At 37.3% G+C, this 12,786-nt stretch overlaps 1 protein-coding gene across 3 annotated transcripts in view; it reads left to right on the top strand.

Annotated features, from left to right (window-relative positions):
- LOC142344702 (angiopoietin-1 receptor-like) overlaps positions 1–12,786 on the top strand; it is a 207,186-nt gene that overhangs the window by 62,818 nt on the left and 131,582 nt on the right. The window lies entirely within an intron of this gene.

The raw sequence follows: 12,786 nt of genomic DNA, 5'->3' as shown, positions 1-12,786 counted from the left end.
AACCTCAAAAGAGAAATGGAAATTCATTAAGAAAAAAATCGGAAAGAAAAACAACAGTCCAAACATCACAGAAATTGATGAGAATGGTAAAAAAATGAAAGACCAAAAATCAATATGTAACGCTTTTAACAGAGTTTTCTGCAAAATGGGCATCTACAGAGAGCAGATTGTTCCATTGAACGTCAAAAAAACAGAGCGAAAATTTCAAAAGTTTAACTTTAGACCTTTTACTTTGAGAGAAATCTATAAAGTTATTGACAATCTAGATAACAACAAAGCACCAGGGCCGGGATACATCAATGCTTGGGCATTGAAATCCGGAAAATATGCTCTTGGGACACATCTTCAGATTATATGTAACGATTGTATTCAAGAGAAAGTTTTCCAACAATTCTTAAGGATGCGCATATCACACCACTTTTCAAGAAAGGAGATGTTTCTGTTTTAGATAATTATCGTCCAATTTCTGTAACACCAACTTTTGCAAAAGTTTTTGAAAGGCTTTTACTTAATCAGTTAGTAGAATATCTTGAAAAATTTGCGCTCTTGAACAAAAGACAATTCGGTTTCCAATCTCGAAAGTCGTCTACTGATGCTGTGCTTTGTTTTATTGAAAAAATATTAGGAAATATGGAAGATAACAACGACACACGTGCTCTGTTCTTAGATCTTGCAAAAGCTTTCAATTCAATTTCACATGAGATATTTCTCAAGAAAGCTGAAAATTTCAACCTCTCTCAATCAACAATTTTACTTCTCAAATCTTTTCTCGAAAACCGAACACATTGCGTAAAACTGGTTATTGACTTATCAGATAAAATAACTATTAATCATAGTGTTCCACAAGGAACTGTGTTAGGACCTCTTATTTTTCTGTTATATGTCAACGATTTTTCTGAAAATCTGGAAGGTGAAAATGATGTTGTTCAATTTGCGGATGACACTAGTATTATATGCAAATTTGAACGTAATGAAAATATTCCCCAAAAAATTGAAAAAAGTATTAGAACAAACAGACAAATACCAGGCAGAGAATCAACTCACTTTAAATGCCCATAAAACAGAGATTTTATTCTTTACAAATCATACTAAATCGGAGTTTTCATTTAAAGGCGAAGTTATCAAACCAGCTCATGCATGTCGTTATCTGGGAGTACAAATTGATTCAAACCTATCTTTTGAAAGTCACCTGAACTCAGTTTTAAGCAAAATGGCTAATGCAATTCGTTATTTGTGTCTTGTAAAGAATCAAATGCCTTTGAAAGTAAGAATTGATGTTTTCAAGTCAGCTCTACTCTCTCATCTCTCTTTCAGTGGAGTATTCCTTCAAACTCTTACAGTGAAAACATAAACCCCATAAACAGGCAAATTAACTGGGGAATAAAGGTTTATTTTCGTCAAAAATTTGACCACTCTATTGATCTTCTCATTAAGGATCGTATCCTGCCAGCCGAATTGTTTATCTCACAAGTCTGCCTAATGGGAAACATCCGAAAATTTTAAAATGTTTTCTAGTCGCCATAACGGTAGACAGAGCAAGAGAACAAACCAAATTATTTTAAAAAAGAAAACGAAGTGGAGTAACAAGTCCTTAATCTTGAAAAGCGTTCAAAAATGGAACAAATTGCCCTCTTCAATAAGAACTTTTAACAGTAAAACTTGCTTTAAAAATGGTTTAACCGAGTTTTTGCACGATCAACACAAGAAAGTACCCGTTAATAGACAAATAGGAGCCTTCAATTCTTATTTTTACCTATGAAAACGAACAGCCAGAGTTTGAAGATTATTATATTAATAACAATGCTGATTAATTTATTTAACATTTTAGAGCATGTAGATATCTAACCTTAGGGTTATAGTCTGAGTAATTTACATGTTTCAAAGAAAACTGTTTTTAATAGCCGGCATCAACTAGATACTCAAATTGATAGTATTTAGGCGTTGTTGACTCTACGATTAGAACGTCTTTAGTGTTTATGTTTAAGTCAACATGTGAACAATAGTCAAACAAGGAGACGAAAAAAAAATGTTTTTTTTCCTAGCACTATTCAGAGCACGTGCAAGAAAAGTTGAAAAAGAACTCTGCATGGCAAAAAGAAGGTTTTGTTCACTTGCGGCATTTTCAAATCTGTTCCTCTGTTCTAACTCTGGATATTTCATCAATTTTTAATGTCGCGTTTAGTGTTTCTAATGAAAAGTTTGGATTGGATGCATAAAATTATTTCTTCGATCTATAAAATAACCAAAATAAGTGCACCAGGTCAAAAGTTGGCATTTCTTTCTTTCTGATTCTATGCTTTTTTTTCTCTTAAGCTTTAAGATAAGGTTTCCTGCAGTTTTAATTATCAAAATTTTCTGTGTTTTATTACAATGGAGAGATAGTTGAATGTGCGTTGGGTTTGTTTCCAATGCAATAAACTAATTTTTAAGTAGCTTCTGCATTTTTTGGTGGTGTTTTATTCCTTAGTGCTTGATTGTTAACCGATTTTGTAACAAAAATACTGACAGTTGGTAGTTTTTCTTCTCATAATAATTTTCGATCCTTTTTGAAGCCAAGAGTTTCAAGTTTCAATGGTAGCTGTTTTCTTACAATGGAAAAATGTCTGTTCAACAATCAATTCAATTTTGTAGGGGTTTTCCAATGATACCACTTTTTGGCCAAAATTGACTTAATAAAAAGCCAGGTTAGCATAAAGTTCCTAACCCCCAATTTAAGTTGAAACAATCATACAGTTCTAAAAGGTTTCTTCAGCACATTGTCGAGGTCTTAAAACAAGCAGTCTGTTTGTGAAGCCTCATAAAGTCTCCATTTTGATAAATCCCTGTGTATAAGTTTGAGAGTTTTACTAGATGAATTTTGGCTGGTTAATATTTTACTTTTGAACAGGACCTATATTTTTTTTGGTTTTTTTTAATTCCCAATATTTGCGGCTGTTGCTCATTGGAAAAGTATGCAACTTAATAAGGAGCTAACTAAGCATAATTGAATTGAGAGGGAGATAATCCTATTCTTTGTAGTTGACTCTACTGTCTGGGATTGAGGAATAATTGACTGGATAATCTGGCATTAGCTGTCCAAAACTAATGAAAAATGTACAAAAGTCCCTACAGCCGCATTTACTCCAAACATGAAAGGAGAGAACAAACAAAACTTCATTACAGGCCAGATTCAGATTTAATTCCACAAGCCATAGATCTCAAGAGAAGTGTATGAACGAAAAATGGACATGAATTGTCAAAAAGTAATGCTTGGTGAGGTCGGAGCTTGGAATGGAATTACTGGCACCAGAGTACAAAACAATGGATTGAATCAAGTGGGGAATTAAGTTGATGATACTCAGACAAAAAATAACAGAATAACAATTGAGGGTTTCAGTTCTTTCCCATCAAACAAAACTTGTTTTATACATCAAAGACAAAATATTTTTCTAAAAACTAACTTTGATTGCTTCGAAGCACGAATTTGTCTGCATGAGGATTTAGCAAGTAGGTTAAATTGATCAAACGTCAATTTATAATAATGAGGAGCCTCCTGACTTTACTCGAAATCAATGTCAAGCTGATCTCCACTAATTGCAAAAAAAAAGAATAACTCTGGTGCCGATGAAGTGAAAAGAACTTTTTTTTACCTACTCTACGCTTTCGAAGATGTCCTTGCGATGGCTGTGTTGTCGAGTTTTTGAATTTTTTGTCAATTGACAGCCTCTCCATTTTTAAATTGTCAACCCTATTTTGATTTTTAGTGAGTTAAAATGCCCAAAAAGTATGAATTCAATTTCACAAATAATGATGCTTTGATTGAATAAAGGAAGAAAAAGTGTCGTATACTTTTTTGTAAGAGTGATTATTTGGCATTGAAAGTTTGATCTATTTTGTGGGATCTACTGCTGAGTGGACTGGCCCTTTTATAACCCTCAATCTTGTTATTCTCTGGATGATCACGCTTTCCCCTTATTAAACGCTGATATTTTTGTGACCTCCACAATTAAAGTCAAAACACAACTCACTTAACTAACAATTGTTTTCTCTCTCTCGTCTCTCCTCATTTTTGTTCTTTTCCGATTTATTATGCCCCTCTTGATAAAAACGTTTCAAATATTCACAAAGAAATTGTCTTCTTTCATTGGACGACGTTGCGTATGAATAACGCTCCCCTCTCATTGAGTGATTTGACAATGTGAATTGATTGAGCTTCTATTGACGCCCACAACGGTATTTTCACAACCTAAAACAATGAAAGATTTCGTGCAAAAAGCATTGAAATTGCCCCCCCCCCTTTGAGGGTTCACTGAGACTGATTGAGCCAATCGAAGGATTCATTCTGCCAAAGCAGCTGGTTGAAGTTTTCCTTCATTCGAACGTAGAGCTGTTTGTTTCACGGTCTTACAAAAAATTTCTGAAAAACCTCCGAAAGAATTGAACGCGAAGGGTACTCAATACCAATTTCGTCCTATCCAATACTTATTCAATAAACTAAATGAAAACCAAACATCCGAAAGAGAAAAAGCTCGTTTATTGTCACTCCCTCTGCCTCAATCAGGAGCCGGGTTATCGAAAGCTCCCATACCGGCTCTTGACCTCCCATCTCTTGCCAAACGAGTTCCATGCAGCTGTGAAGTACAGACTGGGCACTCCCATGTTTGAAAAAGAAAAGAATTGTCCCTATTGTAAGACGGGATCTTTGAATACACTTGGTGATCATGCTAACACATGTCATGGGCAGGACGATATGATTTTGCGACACAACCGGCTGGTAGACAAAATTATATCCCCTTGCAGGGCTGCCAACCAGTCGCCACTTTGCGAGCAGAAAAATCTAGTATCAGAAACAAATTCTCGACCTGGAGATGTATATTTACCTTGTTGGTCTGCTAGACAGCCAGCAGCTCTTGGTGTAACCATTACCTTCCCACTGCAACCCAGTACTAATTCAAATGCAGCGAGGATGTCTGTTTTGCCCTGAGCGCTGCGGAAGACAGGAGGTTCGAGCAGTATTACCAACAATCTGCCAACATAGGTGTTCAATTCATTCCCATAGCTTCTGAATCATTTGGTGGACTCTCTGATGTGGTGAGAAAAACATTGAAGCGAATAGCTCTACTCACTGACAACAGAAGTTTGTTTTCAGTTGGTTTTTCAGCACGCTCGCTCTATTGGTTTTAGTCATTTTAATGCGAGGTAACGCTATTAAGTTAATAGCAAGAAGTGCAGACCTGTGAGCCAGTTGAAAGAAAAAGAAGCCTCCTTATTGTCTCATGACCTCCGATTATGTGGGTTTCTGCATCTCAATTGAAAATCAGACTGTGAGAGTTCCACTATCCCAATTGAAAATACGATTGTGTAGGTTCTATTATTCCACCTGAAAACCCGATTGAGTGGGTTTTGATTCACAAGACAAATAATCATCAGAGTGACGAGGGACCATTAATCCGAGAGTTGCCGTGATTCCAGACTCGGATTACGACTTAAACTAATAACTAATGGCATGTCAATGAGTTAATAAAGTCGACTAAGATTATCTTTCCAAGCCAAATATTTATTGAATTCTTCAACACATGAGAAAAATTATTGATCAGATGATCATATTTTATCATGTTCTTTATCAAGTATTTCAGGTTCCAGTTCTCTGCAGGTAATGATTATGTCATTTTCCTCTCTTTAATTTTTTCTTTTGCCAAAGGAAGACCATAGTTCCTGGCTGCAACTGAAAGTCAAATGAAGAACGGCTGCAAATTTTTCTTCTGTTTAAGGATTAGAATAAAATAGAAAAAAACAATCAATTGCCAACTTTTATAGTTAAAGTATTTGTTTTTAATTAAGCTTGTTTTATGTTTTCTGGATGTTAATTATGCTCACATTTCTCACTGATAACTTGTTGCTGTGAAGTGTTAAAATCCTATAACTCCCGAAGAGAGTAAAAAAAATCTGTTCCTCGAATTTAATTAATAATTTCCATCGTTTTTCCAGGCACTTTGTAGCACATTGTTCAAAGAAAAAAATAACTGCAACTTGCATATATCCGTCGGAATTCCACCTATATTTGCTTATTTCAACAGAACCTACATTATTGTTATGGAGGGATTCCACAAGGAATACAAAGCAGACATACACTGATAGAAACTCAATCTCTAGGGATCGCAACTGAGCATCAGAACCTACTATTATAAACACTCTTAAAACAATATGTAGATATATCTATAATTCGTTGCATTTGTTCATTTATACTTCAGTTCTTTGGAACTTTATCTGTTTCTTTAGTTAGCAGGTACTGTTTGGTAACTAAATTAAGTTCAGTCTAACTCTTGCTGCTTTTGAAAAAGCGCGCGTGACAAGAAGAACAAACGAGTTTAAGTTCAGTTGACATAAATCGAGAACGCTCGCAATAGAGTATTTATCCCCCAGTTTTTTTCCCAAGGACCAGCATAACATGGCGCAGTCGTTAAAGTCTCCAGTTGGCGTCCCCCTATATTGGGAATTAGGCGCCAACCCACCTCAAGAATGGCCGTCATGGCTGTCAACGCTCCAACTAGCGGTCATGGCAAAAGAAAATTTACACGCAGATCAACTCCGACGACTAAAACCCACTGTCGCAAACCTCTTTTACCCCACAGTCCCATCTTATGAAGAAGTAATAGAGGGAGCGAACGACGAAGAAACTCGCAAAAGACAGATACGTAATGAGAGGCGCCGCGTAGACTGGGAAAACGAATGTAGAATCATCTGCAACCGAGGACCCATGATTGATCGGTACTCCTGGGATGAAGCAGATATCATGATCAAAAGCCTTGTATATTTGTCTATCGGATCAGAAGCAAGCCGAATCTATCACCAACGTAACCCCACACACTCAATGATAGATGTTCCACAAACGAGCTCATCTAAGAATTGGAAATAACGTTTACACGACAAAGAAATTTAACATTTGATCGCTTTCAGCTGATCACGGTACAACAAAATTCAAACGAGAATCTCGAGACATTTTTCAGCAGACTACGCGAACTCGGCTCCAAAGCAACCCTAGTGAACGTCGAAGAAGATCTAATAAAGAACTTCTTTATAGCAAAAATGAATAACACAGCAATCCAGATGGAGCTGCTTTCCGAGGTTCGCACACCTGCTCAAGTTCTGAATTTTGCCCTCTCACGGGAGAGAGGCCAAGAAAACCAAAGAGAGATATTACGCTCCAAGCCATCCAACTGGAATCAAGTAAACGTAACAACACAACAGAATAGTCGTCCACAGATGCGTCAAAAAACAAACGTACAACGGCAACAAACATCACAAGAAGTACAACCATGCTGGAGATGTGGAGCTCCATTCACCCAAGGACATAACAATAGCTTTCCAGCAAAACCAGCACAAGGTAACATCTGTAAAAAGATGGAACATTTTGCAAAATTATATAGGTCGAAAATGCCAGAAAGACCAAGGCCACAACCACCTCAACGAGTCCCAGAGCAAACATAAAACCAATCCCCAGTGAGTAATCAAAGAAGACGTGTACGACACGTTATCGAACAATGCCAAGACGTAAGCCAAACAAACGTAGACGACGAATCGGAGTCAATGGACCCCGAATCCACACTATACCTAAAAGAACTCATAGAAGACTGGGCAAATATAAAATTGGTACAACCACGGATATTTAGCCCAGTAAGAAATACCATTCTCAACAAGAAGGAAAATGATGAAATCTGGATGCAAACAACCTGTAACAATTCGGAAAAATCGATTGGCTCGCAGATACAGGATCGCCCCGCAGCTTCATCAACCCGACAACAGCCAACAAATTCATGATGCTAAACCCCAACGTCAAAATTGAAAAATTTAACGATAACAATCGGTACAGATGCTTTAATAACAAAGAATAAAAAATCAAAGGTTTAATCCATATGGATATCACGTCCGGAAGCTGGTTCGCAAAAAGATGCCCAATCTTCAAAGTGGAACAAAACACGACAAACCTCCTACCAACGAGACGTCCTACAAAAGCTGAGAATCAACCTACAACAAACAAAACAACCAGGTAGGGAAATTCACCATATTTCAGATATCAAAACCGAAAAAAATATAATAAAATGGATATTTAAAAAATATCTTTATCTATGTACACGGCTAGGCAGATCCAAAAATCACACAGCAAAATCACTTTTCCGATAAAACCACAATCCTAATCAACAAAAAGGAAGAAGAGTCTCACTGCCTTTACTGGAAAAGGTAGAACAAGAACTAGACAAATTAATCAACGACAAACAAATAGTACGGTTAGAAAAATGCCCGGACGACATTTTTATAAGCCCGGTTGTTATAACGGTAAAAAAGGACAAATCAGTCAAAATTGCCCTCGACTCGACGAAACTCAACAAAGCAATACATAAAAACAAATACCAAATGCAAAGCATCGACCACCTAATCGATGCAGTGGCATTACATATTTCAGAAAGAAAATCATCCCCAGGGATGAATTGGCTCTGGAAAAATGATCTAAAATATGCCTACAGCCAGATCCCTCTAGACGAATCTATAGCCAAACATTGCAACTTTAGTATCCTCGGAGGCCATGCCACAGGAACATATAGGTTCATAAACGGCTTTTACGGACTTACGGACATGCCAGCAACATTTCAAAAAAACAATCGACAAAACATTAGAAGGCATAATTTCAAATTTTGCATTTTTGGACAATATCTTAGTAATTACATTACCAAGGGATCATTAAATGAACATGAGAATGAACTACATAAAATATTAGAAAAATTGGACAAAGATAACCTTGCAATAAATTTGCAAAAACGCTAATTCGCCGAAAAAACAATCAATTGTTTAGACTTCAAAATGACTCCCCGGGAACCACCCCGTTAATCACAAAAACAGAAGCAGTAATGAAAGTAGAACATCCTAAAACATTAAAAAAAACTACGATCATTTATGGGGAGCACACATCACCTCATAAAATTCATTCCGAAACCAGCAGAATTAACGGAACCATTAAGACCATTACTAGAAAAAAAGATAACAAAAACAACCGTTTAAGCTGGAACGAAACGCATTCAAAATCGTTCGACAGCATTAAACGAAAAAAAAAATTGTCGAAAAAAAACAATTCGATACAACAAAAGAAACACCTATCAAATGCGATGCCAGCAACAAAGGTCTCGGTGCCGGTATTGAACAAAAACATGACAATATATAGCACCCCATAGCCTTCGCAAGCAGATTTCTAAATAATTTCGAAAACCGATACATTACAAACAAATTAGAACTTCTAGCCATCGTTTGGGCAGTCGAACACTTTAAACATTATCTACACGGGCAGGAATTCCAGCTATTAACAGACCATCAGGCCTTACTTTCAGCTTTAAAAGAAAACAGAGGCAATCAAACCTATCAAAATCGACTAAAAAGATGGGTGGATGGACTACTCCCGTTTAACTTTACAATTGAACATTTCCCGGGGAAGGACATGGGGTTCGCAGACTACCGAAGTAGAAATTCTTCACAACGCCCTCCCTCACCCTCGAGCGACGACACATCATTCATAATAAACACAATAAGCAACTTCAAATTTATTCTGCTAAATGACACCATCGGAAAAAAGAACGCAGACAAATACCAAGCACGCAATGGCGTCACACGTAGTAAAGCACGTACAGCACAGAAACGAACGCTTTTTGCCAAATTCGTAACAACAATCAGTCGCTGTCTAACAATCCAACTTACAAATCTTCTACTCAAATTAATTCAATACATTCAAGTTCACTTAATCCATCAATTTACAAATCCTCCATCAAATCTTCAAATATCAATCTTTCTAGCAAATTCCTTTTACCAAATTATAATTCATCTACTAAAATTAATTCATTAAATTTATTTTCTAATCCCCCAAAAATCAGAATCCAAACCCCTAAACCTAACCCAATTAATTCATTGATCCCCATTCCATTGTCAAACATTACAAATATTCAAAAAAACTTTGTAACGACTAGAGGAAACCCAAAAGTTGATACTTATCTACAACCTATTAAAAAAAAGCACCAAACATGTCAAAAATGTCTAGTCCTCCAAAAAACGTCTACATCTATCAGCACCCAGACCGAAGGAACTTCAAATAAAGGCTTGGGCAGAGCTCCATTTAGGGATGATCCAAAAATCACGATCTATCCCCTGGGAAATGAAACAAATATGCCTCAGTATCGAAAAAATCTTTGTCAAGTATTTGGGGAAGAATTCTTAGCGGAGGCTACTCAGAAAGACAAACAACTAGCCCCAATTATTTCGGAAGATTTCGGAAGATTTCGGAGGCACATGGAAGACCTCCTAATACAGAACTACCGAGCATCATAATAATACCAAACAAAACAAGGTTAACAAAATAGGCTCCTTTGTTTCAGAGAAGTCGAAACTGAAACAACCAGTGCTCCCCAGGGAGCACTGGTTGTTTCAACCTTGCGGGATCTCGACCACGACTCGGAGCCTGAACTAGACATCCAGTACAAAGATGATGAGCCAACACAAGGCTATATCCCGCAGGCACTATCTTCGGACACATCAGATTCAGCGAACGCGCCGCTGCTTAGCCACAAGCGCGTTCCTGGTAGGTTCACACCATCTAAACTACAAATAACGTTCGGTGATAAAAACATCTACCATCATTAACAACAAGAAAAATATAGCTAGAAAAACTATAGCACGTAAAACTAATCCCGCAACGCGAGGATCGCTAAAACAACAATGGAACATCATTCCAGATGAAACAATTACTAACTATTCACCACATACTATCACGCTCGACACAAATAATAGAAAAAAACCCGGTCATTAGAAATAGCGATCTTGCAATCGTAACGCAAACATTTCCCAAACCCACAGAAACGATACATTTAACAAAGCACGATTAGAACACATGGTTGCATGCAAAACAGTTAATGAATATCACAGTAACCAACGTAAATTAAGACATTTCTATTTAGAAGAACAAGCTGCAAGAACCGCCCTAACCCAGCCCAACCTCCCGAATCCAGTGAATCGAGAACCCCTGGGGCACTCAGAAATACTCAAGATTGCCAAAGCAAACCAAAAAAACTGGCAAAACAAACGAAATCAAAGCCTTTTCCAATAGGAAGAAGCAAACAGGCAGACAACAGCAGCGCAACCACGTTTGCACAAAAGTCAAAAGAAGCTGCCCTGAAACACATTCAACAAGCAAAATCGGAGAAAAGAAAACTCCTGTACTCCAGCTCATCGGAGAACAAATCATTCATCAAAGCAACTTCCAACAAAGTGTAAGCGTCGTCAACGACGCGAACATTCAACATCCGCTAAACTCCCTCGGGACCAACCTTCAAAATAACAGCATCCTCAGATGCCAACGACTTCATGAACTCTCCAGCAGATCCGACAAAAATCCCCGGACCAAGCAAAGCTAGATCGGCCCCACGATTCGACAAAATAGTAGAGCGCATCTGGAGTCACAATTCACCTCGAAAGCAAGAACAAAATGACAACCCCATCGAAGTAGTCTACTTAGATAGCTCAAACAGGAAAGCAAACTGAGGAGGTTATTACTTTGGAATCCACCCCAAACGAGGACAATCAAATGGTAGAAGCTGAACCCCTTGACACCAACGAAACTGAAGAGCACGAAGGAGGACCACCCAGCTCAATCTCGGACATCAACCCGAGAGACTTCTACGATCCGTTAGATTTTTGATCCCAGAATTCTTCCCAGCAGGGGGGGGGGGTGTTATGGAGGGATTCCACAAGGAATACAAAGCAGATATACACTGATAGAAACTCAAACCCTAGGGATCGCAACTAAGCATCAGAACCTTCTATTATAAACACTCTTAAAACTATTTGTAGATATATCTATAATTCGTTGCATTTGTTCATTTATACTTCAGTTCTTCGGAACATTATCTGTTTCTTTGGTTAGCAGGTACTGCCTTGTAACTAAATTAAGTTCAGTCTAACTCTCGCCGCTTTAGAAAAAGCGCGCGTGACAAGAAGAACAAACGAGTTTAAGTTCAGTTGACATAAATCGAGAAACCGCGAAATAGAGTATTTAACAGCCAGGGTTTTCCCCAAGGACCAGCATAACAATTATAATACCCCAAAATTATCTCACCTTCTCAGTTCTTTGACCATTCATAGTTTTCCTCAATAAACATTGTTTTTAAACAAACAACGCACAACGAAACTCATTTTAAAAAACCAGTGGCATTTATTTGTAGAATGCTTCAATGAAAAAATTATAGAAAAAAAGTTTGAGTCATATTTTTTTCAGAAATGTCAACCTTTTGAAAAAGAAAGCTTAAAAATTTTGTTGGCGAACTTTGTCATGCGTTAGTAGAGCCACGTTAGTAGATGCATTCCACAAATGACAGTAAGCTACCACAAACAAAGAAGAGTAATACCGTCTATTTAAATTTTTCCGTTTCGGAGCGGCATTTGAATTGACTAATTGACATAAAATATAATTCGGGCCGCCAGGTTGGTTTACGGACTGCAGCCTAAATCTTTCGACTACAACTTCAATGCCAGAACAGAACCAAATGAATAATTTTCTTCGTTTTTTTTATCTTCCTAGAATAATTTCATTTTGCTTAAATGATCTATTACCTTAAACTGTTTTATATGATCTGATTTTGCAGTGTTAAATAGGCCTCAGGACTTTGCTAACTGTCCGGGTCGAGGTTTGGTCAAAAAGTAATGTAAGATTAGCGATGAAAAGCGGCGGAAAAAACTTTTTTTCAGCGCAAAGCGCCCGCACATTTAAGAGTTGAA

This window comes from Convolutriloba macropyga, chromosome 8 (genome assembly GCF_964194025.1).
Source record: "Convolutriloba macropyga chromosome 8, txConMacr16.3, whole genome shotgun sequence".
Classification (NCBI taxonomy): Eukaryota; Metazoa; Xenacoelomorpha; order Acoela; family Convolutidae; genus Convolutriloba; species Convolutriloba macropyga.
Note: the sequence above shows the minus strand (reverse complement) of the source record. Positions and strands in the feature narration are given on the sequence as shown.